This window comes from Sus scrofa, chromosome 16, assembly GCF_054392235.1.
Source record: "Sus scrofa isolate SSC_HxYL_T2T_F1_AM1 chromosome 16, Sscrofa_HxYL_maternal_Yorkshire_Landrace_v2.0, whole genome shotgun sequence".
In the NCBI taxonomy this organism is placed as follows: Eukaryota; Metazoa; Chordata; class Mammalia; order Artiodactyla; family Suidae; genus Sus; species Sus scrofa.
Window position 1 is genome coordinate 39,097,316 of NC_139398.1, and position 16,872 is coordinate 39,114,187.

General features: G+C 40.3%; 1 protein-coding gene across 15 annotated transcripts in view; it reads left to right on the plus strand.

The window, feature by feature from the left end:
- GHR (growth hormone receptor) overlaps nt 1-16,872 on the plus strand; it is a 296,034-nt gene that overhangs the window by 10,121 nt on the left and 269,041 nt on the right. For 5 of the 15 annotated variants that reach the window (XM_085001598.1, XM_085001601.1, XM_085001597.1 and 2 more), the window contains exon 1: nt 14,090-14,253. The exons of the other annotated variants lie outside the window; for them this stretch is intronic. The gene's annotated coding sequence lies outside the window, so the exon portion shown is untranslated. Of the gene's footprint in view, nt 1-14,089; nt 14,254-16,872 lie in introns of those variants that run through there. 15 annotated transcript variants of the gene reach the window in all.

Here is a 16,872-nt window from a genome sequence, read left to right on the forward strand (position 1 = left end):
ACTGCTGGCCAGAGCTTAGTTTCTTGTGACTTCTCTGTTAATGTGCCCAGACTGTTACCACACCACAGAAATGAAAAGTCTACCAGATGTTTACTGGTGGCTTATGAAATTTCACTTTTCTTTCTTTTTTTTTTTTTTTTTGCCTTTTCTAGGTCTGCTCCGGCAGCATATGGAGGTTCCCAGGCTAGGGGTCTAATTGGAGCTGTAGCTGCCGGCTTACGCCACAGCCACAGCAACTCAGGATCCGAGCCATGTCTGCAACCTACACCACAGCTCACGGCAACGCCGGACCCTTAACCCACTGAGCAAGGCCAGAGATCAAACCTGCAACCTCATGGTTCCTAGTCGGATTCATTAACCACTGAGCCACAATGGGAACTCCCAGATCAGTAATAAAAGCCATTCCTGGATGTATATGTTTGTCAGAGAGATTTCTCTCTGTCGATGATGAGAGACCCTTCATAGGCAAAGTGATACTTCTTCTGAGTTAAGGGACAGTTGAAAGTTGGCCAGTTGGGGTGGTGGGGATTATGGTAAAAGGCCTTTCTGGGTAAAAAATAGCTTATGAGGATACATCGTAATGCAGGAGAACCCAGAAGGGTGCACACAAAAGCCAAAGAGTGTTTCAGGCCTTGACTTTGAAAACATTTGCAGACTCTGACCCCCAAGGGCACATTTGCCCATTATTGAAATGCTTTAAAGTTGCTTCTGTTTGTTACAAGTTAATTCTCTTAAAGGCAAAATCATGAGTCTTCTACAGATAGAAAACGAACAGACGTAAAATAATACAGATATTAATTAATGAAGGAACTTGAAGAGATGTTATAGCTATTTTTAAAAAGAAGTATGAGTGTATATACAGTAGCAGAACGTTGAAATGAATCTGCAAACTCTGATCCATCTGTAGAGCAGTAATCAGTTACATTCCACTGGATACAACTGATTTGCATTCATATGGACAAAAATCAATTCTACAGCTCATTTTTACAACTTCTGATGCCTTGTAACAGTAAAATAGCATCGTCAAAGACAAAGGCCCAGACCTCTATGGGATCAGTTAATTCCTGGAGGCACAACATTCCATTGAGAAGATATTCAGTAATCTCCTTGCTCATTTCACAGTCCAGAGTTTTTCCTTATACCTTCATGCTTCCATTGGCCATTGTTCCTTCTTGACCTCCTAATTCATAACGAATATTTGGTGACACAGGATTCTTGTAACTTCGGGAATTTTCTGTCTTTCCTAGATATATACTTATTCAAAAAAACTTAATTATGGGAAATTTTAAGCATGTAAAAAGTAAAGAGAATAGCATTTTGAACCCCAGGTACCCATTACTCAGTTTTCAGAGTCATCAATATTTTGCTATTTTTTTTCTTTGGTGGCCACCCCTGACATGCATGGAAGTTCCTGGGCCAGGGACTGAATCCTAGCCACAGCTGAGACTTACACAGCGGCTTCGGCAATGCCAGATCTTTTGACCCACTGCAGTGGGCAGGGAATCAATCCGAGACTCCTCAAAGACCAGAGCCACTGCAGTCAGATTCTTAACCACTGCACCACAGCAGGAACTCCAATATTTTGCTATCCTTATTTCATCTTTCCGCCCTGCCTCTCCCTGAGTATTTTAAAGCAATCTCAGACATCTTGTCTTTTTAATATATGTGTTTAACAAGTAATCCTCCTATTTTCTGAATAGCAATATGACCTGTATTTTATGGAGAATAGAGAGATAATACTTTATGAAAGGACATTATACTCTTTAGACTTGACTTTGTGATATGAAGGAGGCGTGTGTGTGTGTATGTGTGTGTTCATATACACACACAGACACATACACACACATATACATCCATGTAGGACCGGTTCCCTTTTGTCATTCAGGGTCCAGCTCAAATGTCACTTTCTCCAAAGGAATCTTCTGACCCCCAGCTAGGTCATGCTGTCATATAACCCTGCTTTATTTTCTTCACAGCACTTATCACTATCTAATATTATCTTGTTTATTAATTTGTTTTTCTATTTTTTTTGTCCATCACCACCAACAAAGATGTAAACTCCCTAACAGGACAGACCTTTTCTGTCTTGGTCACGTTATATCCCATAGAAAATCCTTAGTAAGTTTTGATTGAATAAATACATCTTAGTATTAAGTATTAATAGAAGTTATATTGGCATTCTTCCAAAAATTTTATTTTCATTCTACACACCCAAAAACACATGACTTTCATGTGCCAATTCCTAGTGTATTTACAATTATGTGAGATTTCCTCATGCTATGGATCAAGGAGCTCATTCTGGGGAATCAAAGATAACCCAGGACACCTCTCCAAAAATGGCCTGAAACTGATATATTCAGTAGCCACTTCATCTGATCAGCAAATATAGTTAAGAATTTGTATTTCTCCCAGAAGGAGGCCATAACATAAGGATTCAGGTAAAATCTTATGTGGGAAAGTGATAAAGGGAAGGAAAGGAGCCAGTAAAGGGTGCATTGCCAAGAAAGTTACCACCATTGTCAGCTGGAGTTGATTATCTTCCCGAGAGATTTTGGGACCTTGGGCAAAACACACGTCTCAGAGACCTCTCACCCATGGTTGAAAGAATTTGAATATTTACCCACCAACTTCCATCTGTCATTATTCCTGGTCACTAACACAATAGGGTTGGGGGGCAAAGTGGTCTCCAGATGCAGAAGAAAACCTCTAGGCAAAGAAATACAGGTGCTGGTGGTTAGAAATGGGGCCCTGTGTGGTAGTAGGGGTGAGGGAGTTTGGCTGGGGAAGGGACAGGTGACTTGCATGGGATAACAATATGATTTTTTAAATAAATATTTTATTTGGTATTAATTTCAGGTTTACAGAAAAGTTGCAAAGACTGTAAAGCCCTGTAGAGTTCCTGTATAGCCCTTGTCCAGTTTCCCCCAATATTAACATCCACAATCATGGTATATTCGTCAAAACTAAAAAAAAAAAAAAAAAAAAAAAAAAAAAAACCCAATTAGTTTAACGCTATTAACTAAACCTCCAGAGTTTATTCAGATTTTCTTGGTGTTTCCACTAATGTCCTTTTCCTATTCCAGAATTCAGTCCAGAATATCACCTTGGATTTATTTAAAACATAAATACTCTGCATACACTCTTTTATTTGGGTCCTCTTATATGTTCAACCAACTAATCTTTATAATGAACTAGTAAGCTCTGTGAGTGAAAATACAATGATATTCATGTCCCGTAACAGATTGGACACAGGGTATGGTCTTAAAACAAATATATCAAAACAACAATAAGAACACAATTTTATTCAATAGGCGTATATATGTATAGCTGAGCCTCCATCAGTTAGCAAAGAAGTACTCATACCAGTGTGACACCTTGGAAGAAATTTAACTTTGAACATGTGTCTTGAACATCAAATATGAAGCAGGACCCCCTAAATCAGACACAACCCAGTCCTTTCAGTGTGCTTAGCTTTGTCTGGACATGTCACATTTAATCCTTCTAACTGTGAATCACATGGCCTTAAGCACCTGAGATGCATGAGGGAACAAAATTTGGAGAAGTTACTTGCCCAAGAATTTACAGGTGGTACATGACACAACTAAAATCAAGACACATGTTTTCTGGCTTCAGAGCCTCCACTTTAAATATTAAACACCTTCCTCCCACACCTCTCCATTAGCCCAACTCTTTCCTTTGGTGCCTTTTGGCATGCCATCTTTGACAAATCTGTGTTGTGAAGCAGGCATGCTTTTCGTCTTCGTAGGCTGGTTTAATCATCAGCCTTGGATCTGTGGATTATTTTCAGAGCCTACCTTTTATTTGTAAAACCTGTTATCTTGATATCCACATACATTGACCATAAAATGCATCAGAAAGTCACTCCATACTCTAGTACTAAAGATTTGATCCAGGGCTAGTAATATAGGCTTGGAAGCATGCAGTTCTAAAGAGCAAGCATTGATGTTGTGTAATAATTCAAATATTTCATTATTTTATGTGTTTGAGTTTGGATAGTTAACCTCCATTTCTCAGTCTTTCCATAGTTACTGTCTTTTTAAAAATACATTAACATGAGGGAAATGAAATATTCAGTGAAATCTTTGATCTCAATACTTGCAGTGGCTCAACTGAAAATTACTGTTGGTTGCCTTGAAACTCAGGGCATGAAATTCAGAAGAAGAAATTCTTATAAATTGTTCAAGATTTGACTCTGGGAAGATAAACTACATGGATATCTAGGCTAACCAGTGCTGAAATTTCTCTAACCTCTAATTCTAAATTCAGAAAAGAATAGGCTTTGAGGTTTTTTGTTTATTTTTGCTTTGATTACAAGTTGTTGGAAGCTTAGAGTTAGTATCTAATAACACAATCCATGTAAAACACAAATTATTGGCTCAGAATGAGATCTAACTTCTATGAAGACATAAAGGGACAATCATGTAAAAATGAGCTTTTTTTTTCTTAGAAGGAATAAGCAGGGATTGACTAAGAGGTAATCCTTCCAGATTCTAACGTTTAAAGCATTGCACATTTTTAAGGGAGAAAAAGCATTACCTTTCCAAGCATACATATGAAACTGTTTTCTTTATGTAAATGGCTACATTAGGTTGCATGGTTTTAAAACTTGACCTTTGATTAGTCAAAGGAACATCTGACCTTTGACCTTTTTTGGTGCTAGAGCACAATTGTTCGGAGAGATCTGCAAACTGAGCTCCAGCAAGCCCCCTCAGGGCCCTGGGGTCTCTGGAGGAGAGGGCCAAGCTGGCTACACTGCATGCTTCTACCCTGCAAAGTGCTGTGCCTTCATCAGACACAGCACCCCTGAGAAATTTTTAGTTGAAGGAACAGCCTCTCTTCTTAAAATTGGCACGCAAAAACAAGAATGTTTTATTTATTTCTATAGACTGCTTTTCTGACCTTCTTCTCTTTAGGAAGCCCTCAGATTTCTAGAGGAAAAATTAGCTTTTCTGTGTCACATCAGCTTTTCTCTAAATTCAGATTTCCTTTCATAGGGGCAAGCTTGTAAGCTCCTACAGGGCAAAGGACTGGGGATTCGCTACCTGGTAGGCACTCAGACGTTCTCCTCACAATTACTGTTGTATGAGCAATATTAAGAAACTGCTTACTATGACCAGGGGCTATTTCAAGGCCTTTTTAATGTTCTGTTATTTAATCCATTTAACCCCATACAAAATGCCTATGAGCCACCTGATTCTACATTTGGTGAAACTATGGCATAGGGAAGTTAATGATTTATGCAAGGAGCCACAGCTGGTACGTAGCAAGGTCAAGATTCAAACACAGATCTTCCTAGTTCCAAATATGGCTAACTCACATGCTTGTAGCCACTGCCTATGTGGTGGTTTTAAGAATATATCCAAATAAAAATATATCCACACATTCTTTGCTACTCTTCCCATCAAGAAGTGGAGTCCAGGTTTCCCTCCCCTTGAGTCTGGGATGGACTTAGTGACTCATTTCTAATGAACAGAATAAAGTGGAAGTGAAGATGTGCAACTTTGGAGACCACAACATTCAAAGGCACTGTGGCTTCTGTTATGGTTGCTGTCTTTTGGATCATTCACTCTAGGGGAAACCAACAGCTGTGTTTTGAGCTGCCCTGTGGAGAGGCCTGTGTGGGAAAAAAGTGAGGAAGTCCCATGGCCAGTGTGGACTGAAGAACTCAGGCCCTCTAATCCAGTAGCCAGTGTGAAACTGAAGTCTCTTGACAACCACCATAGCCTTTAGTGCCAGTCCACCCTCAGAATGACTGCAGTCCCATCCCCGCTAACAACTTGACTACAACCTCATGCAGACCCTGAGCCAGAATCACCCAGCTAAGCCTCTTCTGAGTCCCTGCCCCCAGACTATAAGATAATGTATGTTCATTGTTTTAAACTGCTAATTTTTGAGTTAACTGGTTATGCGGTAATAGATAACTGAGACAGCCAAACACTGCCTTGCTCATTTAAAAAAAATTGTCTTAATTTCATTCAACCTTAAATTTTGAAATATTGATACAGCTAGGAGAAATTTTCCAGGAAAAAAAAAATGCTGCCAAATGTTAGTAAAATGTATGTGTTCCATTGCGCCACAATGGGAACTCCTTGAGTAAAATTCTAATGCCCAGGTCATGTAATAGTTGTAATGACTTTCCTGGGATTTGGGATTTTGTAATTTACAGGACAACTGCTTTAAAAATCCATGATTTAAATGATTTAAAAAGGAAAGATATTAATAATAACCACATTGTTAAAGATAGCATTTTGAACTTTTAAAAAAATCCTCGTGGGAAAACTCAGGAAATATTTTGTTTAGTAAGTTATCACTCATAATCTTAAGTTGTCAGAAGCATGCTTGCACTTTACATTATTTAAAGAGGAATATAAAACAAAGTTGAATTTTAACCTCTTCCCTGGTGATTTCATTCAGCTTTTCAAAGGGGGTCCTAAAAGCTCACAGGTCAAGCCATGTCTTGGTTTGCTCTGCCTGACAATTTGCATTAACTCTGCTTTATGGCCACTTGCAGTTTAATAAATTACTTGGACTTTGATTACTATCTTTTGAGCTTAAGCCCAAGAATTTGTATAAGGCTTTGGGATACAGTACTTATTTAGAGATGCACTCTGAGAGCTGGGAGGTTTAGTACATGTATAGATATTGAACTTGGAGCTTTTTAAGTTCTTACAGAAGATCTCAAATGATTTGCCTTTTAAATCATATATTTATAAAATGATTTAAGTAAATTAAGGAACTCATTCATGAAGTGGACATGGTTAGTTCTTTTTTCATATTCAGAGTGAATATAAGGTAGAGATGCTGGTTTTCCTTCTCTAAGCTAGAGAACACAGGTCAGACCCTGCTGGTTCTTCCCTTTCAAAGTTTTTTCCTCCATGCAGTTTGCACCCTGAAAAATTGTAAAAATACACTTTTTATATTGACCTGGACTTGGTAATATATGCTTGACCTTGATTCATGGGTTTGTGTTGCAAGGGAGGATAAAGATGAATATTGATAGCCTGAGTATAAAGATCCACCATTACCATAATTATTCATTCACTCACTCACAGAGTCACTCATTAATTCAGTCTGTGCTTTGCCCAGCAGAGCAGGGGGCTAGGTGCTGGAAAGCTATGATAAGCAACTCAGAAATAGCCTCTGTCTCATAGGAGTTCATGGACTAGAGTGGAGAAGGGCATCAACCAAGTAAAATTAAAAACAGTTTGAAGTACCACAGAATAAATGTATAAGGGAATCTGACCCATGCTGGGGCTTGGTGGTTAGGGAAATCTTTCCAAAGAAGACGTTTGAAAGTTAAAGGAGTAGAAGTGACAGGAAGAAAGAGCAATCTAGGCAGAGGTAACAGGAGCCAGGAAGGTATCCAGTACTGTTCAGACTTGAAAATAATCAGTGTAGCCAGAGCTCAGAGTGAGGAGCATGGCCTATGAAGAGGCCAGAGAAGTAAGCAGGGGCTGTATCTGACATGGTCTTGCAAGCTCAGTGTAGGCTTTATTAATAGAAAGAACAATAGAAAATCATTAAAGGTTTGGAAGCAAAGGGGGTGACATAATCAGGTTTGCATTTTAAGGAGGTCGCATGGCTCTGTGATGAAGAATGGGTGGAGAGGGAGTGAAAAGAGGTGTTTGGGGAGATGGTGTATCAGGCTGTGGGGGCCAGAAATGTTGGTAGCGTGGACCAGAGTAGTGGTGGTAAAGGTGGAGGGGAGTGGAGAGAGTTCTCAATATTTATGGTTAATAGATTTACCACTTACTTATGAAGGAAAAGTAGACTAGACTTCGTGCTGCCTTGGCTATGGCTGGAGGAGGAGCACCATGGAAAACCTCCAGGGCTTTGGCTTCTTCAGGTGAATGGGGAACGCTGGAGGGAGACCAGTTAGAGGTTAGGAGGAGGTCGTTTAGTTTGGGGATATTTTCAATTGGAGGCCTTTTTAAGACATCCATAAGGAAACTCAGTGCCATTTTGGTCCTGGATTGGAAGTATCTGGAGACATAAATTTGGAAGTCAGTGTTACAGGGCTGAAGGCACAAAGTTATCCCTCTGAGATTACAGAGTGAAGATGGAGTGAGAGAGAGAAGAAAGCATAGGTCTGAGCTATGAGGAATTCCAGCATTTGAAACCTCAGTGGAGCAGAAGTTGACAAAGGAGTGGAAAATGTGACAGGGAAGATGCAAGGGTATCATCTCAGAGATCAGGGAAAGAGAATCACTTAAGATGCCCATGAGGGGTAAAGTATAAAAGGTCCTGTAAATGTCCTTTGGGTTAGTATGGATTTCTTGAAGGGCTTGAAAGAGAGCCAAGTTGGTGTAGTGATGGAGGCAGAGGCCAGAATGAAGTATCATGAGGAGTGGCTGAGAAGTGAAGAAAGGGAGACAGTCAAGGGAAACAGAAGGCTAGAATTTTACCTATAAGAGAAAATAGAATTAAGGGAGAGGTTTCTAAAGAGGGGAAACCTGAACTCGTTTAAGGAAAGAGCAATGGGGAGAATAAGGGGATAGCTTGAAGCTAGAGAGAGGATGGGTGATTAATTGTGTAGGATTCCCAAGAAGGTAGAAGTGGTTGTGTTCAGAGAAGAGCTGGAGGAACTGGAGAGGAGGGGAGTTCCTGCCCTTCAGTGCTAGGAAGAAAGAAGAAGGAATGCCTACAGATGCCAAGGTGCGGTAGCCTCAAGTTAACAAAGTTTCTATTTCATGGTTTTCATCTGCTTTGGAAAATAGCCAAATGGGAGGGAGAAAGGGATGGCGTCCTGGCAAAGAAAGGAGGTCATTTCAGATTTTTTAGGAGGACAGAAGAGGTGTGAATGTGAAAGGGAGTAAATTATAAGACTCCATAGGATTGCTAGTCATTACTGGAGGGCCCAGTTGAGGTTGATGATCACAAATTCATGTGATCCACTGTTAAAAGGATTATAAAGTATTTGGTCCTTTCTGGAGGTGTTCAGCTCTTTACTGAGCACAGAGAAAGTGGGGTCATCTAGGCCTATGATTTTGTCAGAGAGAAATAACAAAAAGACAGCAACAGCAAGGGAGCCATTGAAATGATAAACCAGGAATATAAGCTGGTTAAGAAAAAAAAAAAAAAAAGTTAAGAGAGGGAGAGAGTGGAGATCTGTGTGAAGAGTGTAGTCAGAGTGGCTGATTAAATGTGATGGAAGAATAGAAGTCAGGGGTCAGAACAGGATGCTGTACCCTGGAAAAATGACTTGAATCTCAAAGTGTGGGGCCCATAGATGATTTAAGGCTCACTGGTGATTCCAGTGTTTTTTTTAAAAAAGGAATATAACTATGTAGTGGGGGAAAAAAACAGGAATATGTTGCAGTGATTATTATTAAATTCATGATGATGAAAGACACCAGCGGTGTGAAATCAAGATGAAGACATAATTAGAGAAAGCAGTCAAAAAATTGTGCCTTTAATATAAAACAAAACAGGAGTGCCCATTGTAATTCAGCAGGTTAAGAACCCGACATAGTGTCCATGAGGATTCGGGTTTGATCCCTTGCCTTGCTCAGTGGGTTAAGGATCTGGTATTGCCACAAGCTGCAGCGAGGTCACCAATGCACCTCAGGTCTGGTGTTGTAGCTGTGGTGTAGGCCAGCAGCTGCAGCTCCAATTTGACCCCTAGCCCAGGAACTTCCATATGTCACAAGTGCAGCTGTAGAAAGAAAAAAAAAAAATTAAAAACTCTGAAACCATACCTTTCCTTCTTCACAAGTTGAAGTCTTGGCCTTGCCCTCTTGCTCATTCTCTTTGATATTAGATGTTCATTGCAAAGAAGGAAAGATTATTATAGGGAATACAGTATAATTCAAGACAAAGTATCAGATGCTTTGGGATTGGACTGATGAAAACAGGAAGTAGAAACATGGTAACTGTTCACCTCAGTGTCTTTGGAGGGCCAGCACTTTGGCTCACTTGGCATGCGATGGTGTTAGTCTAGCTACGGAGGTCTGAGTGTGGGCTTGGATTCCTATAATGGGCCTGGATGGCTATATCCTTAGACTTGGTGACTATCGTGGGCCACTCATTTTGGAGTGATATTGAAATTTTATTCAGTGAAATCGCATATGAAGGTACATTAATGTTTTACCTGGAATTCAATAACGAGGATGATCACTGACATATTTTTTTTTTCAGTTCAGACAACTCACTTCTGCTCTACCTGTTAAATAGAAGGCTCTCACCGTACAGTTAACTTCTGGCTAAGTGGAGTGCTTATGAAATGCACAGGTCTCACAGGCATAATTGTTGCTAAAGAAAACCTAGCAAATCTAACTAGATACTCCTACCCCCAGCCCATAGCCCTTATCTGTTATCCCATAAATTTCATGTCAAGGGCATTTTTAGAGAAGATGATCATAAGAAGATTCAGGCAGACATGAAGCAGGTTGTGAAAACTCTGGCATGTTTTATCAGTGTATTGATCAGGGTTCTCCAGAGGAACAGAACCAATAGGATGTGCAAATACAGAGAAAGAGATATATGTTAAGGAATTAACTCACACAATTATGGAAACTACTGAGTCCAAACTGTGTAGGGCAAGCTGAAGCCCCAGAACAGAGCTGACATTGCACTTCAAACTTAAAGGTTGTCTGTTTGCAGAATTCCCTCTTACTCTGGAAGCTCAGTCTTTTGTTTCATTCAGGCCATCACCTGGTTGGGTAGGTCCCTCCCCCATTCTGGAAGGCAGTCTGCTTAAAGTCTACTGATTTAAGTGTCAATCTTATTCAAAAACACCCTCAGAATAATGCTTAACCACATTATCTGGGCATTGTGGCCCAATCAAGTGGACATGAAATTAACCCAATGCCAAGGGAGGTTATAGTGCTTTTTTGGATTCAACAATATTGAAAATACTCAAAAAAAATTGAACCAGTCACTTGTCCAGTGCTTTGTAAATATCAGGTGCTGTGTAAAATATACACATTATACTACAAGTTTGGTTTGGTCTTTGCTAGAAATGGTGAGCATTTTTTTCTGTATATGTTTTTTGGCACTTTGGTCTTACAACGCTTAGAATAGTTCTAGGCACATAGAAAGCACACAGACTACTCAGTGCCAGTGACAAGAGAGACTTTGTAAGAATATGTTTGAAGCCAAAGCTTTGTGAGGCAAATTCCACAAGCAGCTAATAGATTTCTATTTGACAGAAGCTCTAAACATGAATCAGAAGATTCACTGTTGCGTTCAGCTCATACACCTGCGTTGGGGCAGAAGCATCAGCCATAGAAGCTCTTATTTGTCCTCCTTTAGCTCCATCTCACCAATGCCAAATCATCTTAAATAATTGTCCTTCTGACCTCTCACTTTTTCCAAAATCATTTTATTAGCTTAAGGGTTGATTTTCAAATTCCTTAGCCTCTATTATTCGTAGCCCTGGGATATTACCCCCACCTCCTTCTCCATCTGTGTTTTCTGCCAAGTTTCAAGCTGAACTACTCCTTTGCCCTCAAAATAATCTCACTTGTTTCTGCATAACAACTCTTGGTCATGTTCTCTCCCCAGTGACCTTCCTCTTTTCTTTCTGCATCCTTTGAGGCTGAACTCAGATGCCACAATGTCCAATTCTGCAGTGTCTGTTCTGATCTTTCCTCTGCATCTGTTGCCTGTCCAGCCACAAGCTCCTGTCTCCCTTCCCCTAGCACTCCATTGACAGGTATACTCAGACTGTCACACTTTGTGTCACTTGAGCTTCTCCTGGGCATTGTCTTATTGCAACAGGTCTGCATTCAGGACCAAAGTCTGTAGCATCCCCAGCAGCCCCACTGCAGTGCCTTGCAGACAGTGAACACTCTGCTCTGTAAGTACTCAAGAAAAATCAAAATAAGGGACCTAAGGTGAAACCTCATTCTGATTTATCAGTTTCGTCAAGGAAAGAATTCTTCCTGAATTTTTTTTGTACATGCATATCCTTTACAGTACCTAGCAATGTGCTGTGCCATAGTTGGCATTAAGTAATTAGTAATTGATGGATTCATTATGAATTTGATAAAGTTTTTTGGATGCATTCAGACCAAAGAAGAAATGATGACACAAGTTTCAAAAGGTACCATTATTGTTGATGCACTTTCTGAGGGCACTATGGCATCTTTTAAAGTCAAGCAACTAGAAAAATGAATCAGTCATGAGTCAGAATCATTGATGGATTTATGCCACCATCAAGCTTTAAAGTATTGGTGCTGACGTCAATAAAAAATTCTCTGTCCTGAGAGCACCCATAGCCAGCTTTCTGTACTGAACCAACAGTGTGTGTTATGCTGCTGGTGAAAAAAACCTGGTGGTCTAGTAATCCTAGTGGTTTTTAAAATTCATTTATAAACTTGACATGACTGTGAATTTCTGTTTCCTCTAAAATCTGGTGGTGAGTTTTCTGAAGATATTCTTAATTTCTCCTGACTTAAATCACAGCAAAAGAGAATCAGGTAAATTTCAAGAGAGATTACCTATGATATCTGATTTGATTACCTATGATATCAGTTCAATCAACATTGACTTTTATGTCACACATTATGTTGAATAAGTATTGAATTAAGCCTACAGGTTAAGCTCAGTGTGCTTTAGATAAGGGAGCACATTTTTGTTAGTTTGTTTTCATGTATTTTAAGGTCCTTATTGAGATATAATTGACAAATAACATTGTGTAAGTCTAAGGTATACATTGCGATGATCTGATACATATATACACATTGCAAAATGATTACCATACAAATGTTAGTTAACAGGTCCATCTCCTCACAGAGTTCCTTTTCTTTATGTGTGGTGAGAACATTTAAGATCTGTTCTTAGCAGTAGAATACGGTTAACCATAGTCACCATGCTGTACATAGGTCTCTAGGACTTATTCATCTTAATAAGAGAAAGTTTATACCCTTTGATAAATATATCCCCATTTCACCCAACTCCCAACCCTTGTTAGCCACATTCTTGGTTTCTGTGAGTTCACCTTTTTCACTTTTGTAAGTGAGATTTTCCAGTATTTTTCATTTACAAGAGAGACTCATAACAGAGCAATTGAAGCCAGAGCACTGATAAGCAAAACAGCCACAAATACCAACAAGCTCACCTTGGATGGAAGCCATAGTGGCCACAGGAGGCAGAACTGCCCAGGACACCACACCCACCTTTGTCAGCTTCACACACAGGTGGGGCAGCAGAAGTTAGTTGAACTCTGCAAATCTGTGTTCCATACTGAGCACCTGCATGAGCCAGGCCCCAGGGATGGGATGAAGAGCAGATAGGGGCTATGAGAGCACACTGCCAAGAGGTATTTAATTGCATTCACCACTCACCCAGTGGGAGAGATGGAGACAGCTGAGACTCACTATCCTGGAAAGTCCCAGAAGGCTTCTCAGAAGATAAGCCTTTTGAGCTGATTCTTAAAAAGCCCACTGGGTAGAGAAAAAGGAAAGGGGGCATCTTAAAGGGACAGTTCATACTCGTGGAACTATTAAAAAAAATATGGTGTGTTAGGGAAATGGTAAGTGGTCTAAGCTGACCAGCCCTGAGGATATTTGAGAGGAGGGGAAGGGGAAGGAGGCTGGAAAAGGCAGTCGGATTCATACACTGCGTCAGGGATCTTCGACTTTTGGGAGGCCCAGTGGTAGTGCACCAGAGTTTCTTATGTAGGTAAGTGACAAGATCAGATTTGTAATTTTAGAAATAAACCCATGAGTAATCTTTCAGATCCATTCCTCCTGCCTTCACTAATCAGGGTTGTTTTAAAACTTGCGTATTCTCCAAGCAGCACTTAGCCTCAGCATTAAGATGTTTGCCAGAGTTAATTTCCAAGAGCCGGGAGTCAGCTGGGTCTAGTTTGAGCTGAGCTGGTTAAGACTGGATGGGAAAACCGACCCTCCCACTGGGCATGTGCGAGTGTCCGCTCGATGACCTTTTGCCATTGGAGGGCCCCAAACTCCACCCGCAGAAGGGGCAGAGGCCTGTAGCTTATTTACACCCATCCAGAAGGGTGATTCCCGCACCTTTTTCCCATCACTTTTCCCCACGTTCCTCACGCCTCACGCTGGCGTCTTTATCCGTATCCCATAAATACCCAAGCGCCTTGCCTGCTGGGGGTCAGATTTGAGGTTTGTTCTCCCATCTCCTCGCTTGGCTGCTTTGCTCGTCAACCCTTTGCAGCAGATCTCAGTGTCTCAGTGTTTGGTTTGCTTTGCATCGGGACAAGACAAACTTGGCTCACTACGAAGAAGAGAAATGGTTGGATTGCATTGACAGGTAGGGTGGAGGTGTAGTTTTTTAATAATCAACAAAATGAGCAATAACTTGTCTTACTCTTGCACAATGAGTAGGATTTTGCCAGCATCTTCATAGAATGAAAGGAAGCCTGGCATTCATCCCCAAATCTTTTGAGATGTAAATATAACAAAACTCTATAGTTCATGTCTTGAGGCTAGTCATCCCCGGTAGTGTGTGAAGAGGACTAGAGTTGCAAACAGACCAGTGATCACAGCCGTTCTGTCACAGGCAGTCAGGAAACCAGACAGGATATTTAAGCTATGGCTATTGGTATTGGCAAGAGTTCAGCTCCCAGGAAAATAAATACACTGAGTTAGTGGTGGTGATGAAAGTGACATAAATAGAGTGGCCTGTTCCTTTTTGTGCTGTTGCAGGGAAAGGAAGCTTTAAACCTAATGAGAGGGGATCTTGTAAACAGCTTATTTCTTCAGTTACTGTCTTCCCTTTAGATAACTGAGACCTCATCATTTGTTTCATGACATGTTTCTAGTTACTGACAGTTCTCTATAGAAAATTGATGTATTTCAAGCTTTATTCCCAATTTATGTAGGAATGGAATTTTGAAAATTTGTTGAGCAAGTGTTTATTGAGGCTCTGACCTCACTGGTGAAGGAGGGACGGGCCAATCCTTTGCCTTCATGGAGTTTATAGTTCAGCGTAAACATTGCATGATAGTCACCAGACTTTTAGGAGGGGAAAAAAAAAAAAGGACTAGCATAAAAAACTAACACTTCTGCCAGGGAAGCATGTGAAACACTTTACAGATGATATATGTTGGAGCCCAAACTCCAGTTCATTGGCAAAAAAAAAAAAAAAAAGTAGTACTTATATTAGAGGTTTGCTAAGAACATGTTGGATAAGAACCTGTGTTCTTTCTCTTCTGGAGCTGCAGGTTGCTTTAATCTTTGGGCCCCTATTTCCTCATCTGTAGAATTAATAGGTTAGACCAGATTGGTGTTTTTCAACTTTGGCTGCCTGTTAGAATCACCTGTAAAGCTTACCCTTGCCCAGTGGAATCAGAATTGCTATTGGAGGAAGAGGCAGGCCTGTATATTTTTAAAGCTCCCAGGTGATACTGTGTTTCTAAAGCCAGGGCTGAAACTCACCAGATTAGGTTGGAGGTCCCAACTGGAAATCTCTGGGTGAATTTTCTATGTACATGGGTGTGGAAAAATTATCTTTTAAATTAGTCGTCAACATTTCTTAACATTTCCTAATTTCTCTTAGAAAAACTGAAAGAATGGGCAACAATTGAGCCTATAATTCTGAGTGGTAAAAATTCAAAGTAAACCCCAGTTTCTACTGGCCCACTCATTTATTTGTGTTAATTTTCTGGCCCCTGAAGGCATTTTCATTTGTGAAATAGAACCAGATGGTCTCTAAGGTCTCAAATTATTTGAATTGCTTGTTTCCAAAGCCAGAAAAATGATGGCAAATAAATGGCACCTTTATCTATAAGCTGGCTGTTAAGTCAAAGGGAACTTAATCTTTGAAGATGGAAAAATCCTAGGGTCCAGTTAACAGAAGCTCTCCCTTGCACTGCCCTGTAGAGGACACTTGGGGGGCCAGGAGTAACGGGAAGAAGGGGGATTAATTCATCTTCCAGGGATTTTAAATGAAGCTTTTCCCCCTGCTCTTTTTCATTCTTTCCTGTTTGGGAGCTGGGTCATTAGGTCGGATGTGACTGGCCCTCCCCAGGGAGCAGAGAGGCAATTATCAGAGGTTTTTCTCCATCCTTCCTGTGAGCCTTTTGCTGCGGAAGCCTCTCAAGGGTCTTGCTCTCCTTCAGCTTCCTTGTGGCTTCTTGCTGTGTCTGCCTAAGAGTGAACACCTGGCTGGAAGGGCTGATTTGTGTGGTTTGAGAGCTGCCTAAGCATGAGATTTAAGTGAGTGTATTTGAATTAATAGGATTTTACTTTTTACATGTTAAAAATATGTACTTGATTTGTGTAGGACCTCTTGCCCAAAATGAATCAGCCTTTGTGCCTTGTTCTATTTAACTTTTTTCTTTTTTACTAAGAGTAATGAACTTTAAGGGTACAAACCTGTAAAGAGAATGAGCCACACAGATCTAATACACATTACAGTGAATATAGATAATTATATTGTACTATAACTGTAATGTGATAAATATTAGCAATCATAATATATAAATGCATCAAAGTAATACCTATATATCTTAAACTTCTATAATGTTACATGTTAAATTTATTCAATAAAAAATTTACACTATTTGGAGTTCCTGTCATGGCTCAGTGGTTAATGAATCTGACTAGGAACCATGAGGTTGCAGGTTCCATCCCTGGCCTTGCTCAGAGAGTTAAGGATCTGGTGTTTGCCGTGAGCTGTGGTGTAGGTCACAGATGTGGCTTGGATCCCGCGTTGCTGTGGCTCTGGTGTAGGCCGGCGGCTACAGCTCCAATTAGACCCCTAGCCTGAGAACCTCCAGATGCTGTGGGTGCGGCCCTGGAAAAAGGCAAAAAAAATAATAAAAAAAAATATCCTATTAACACCATGGCATATGTTCTATGTGGTGACAATAATAAAAAATAGCCTTTAATGAGCACTTTTTATGCCAGAAGTGTTCTGGGTACTTTT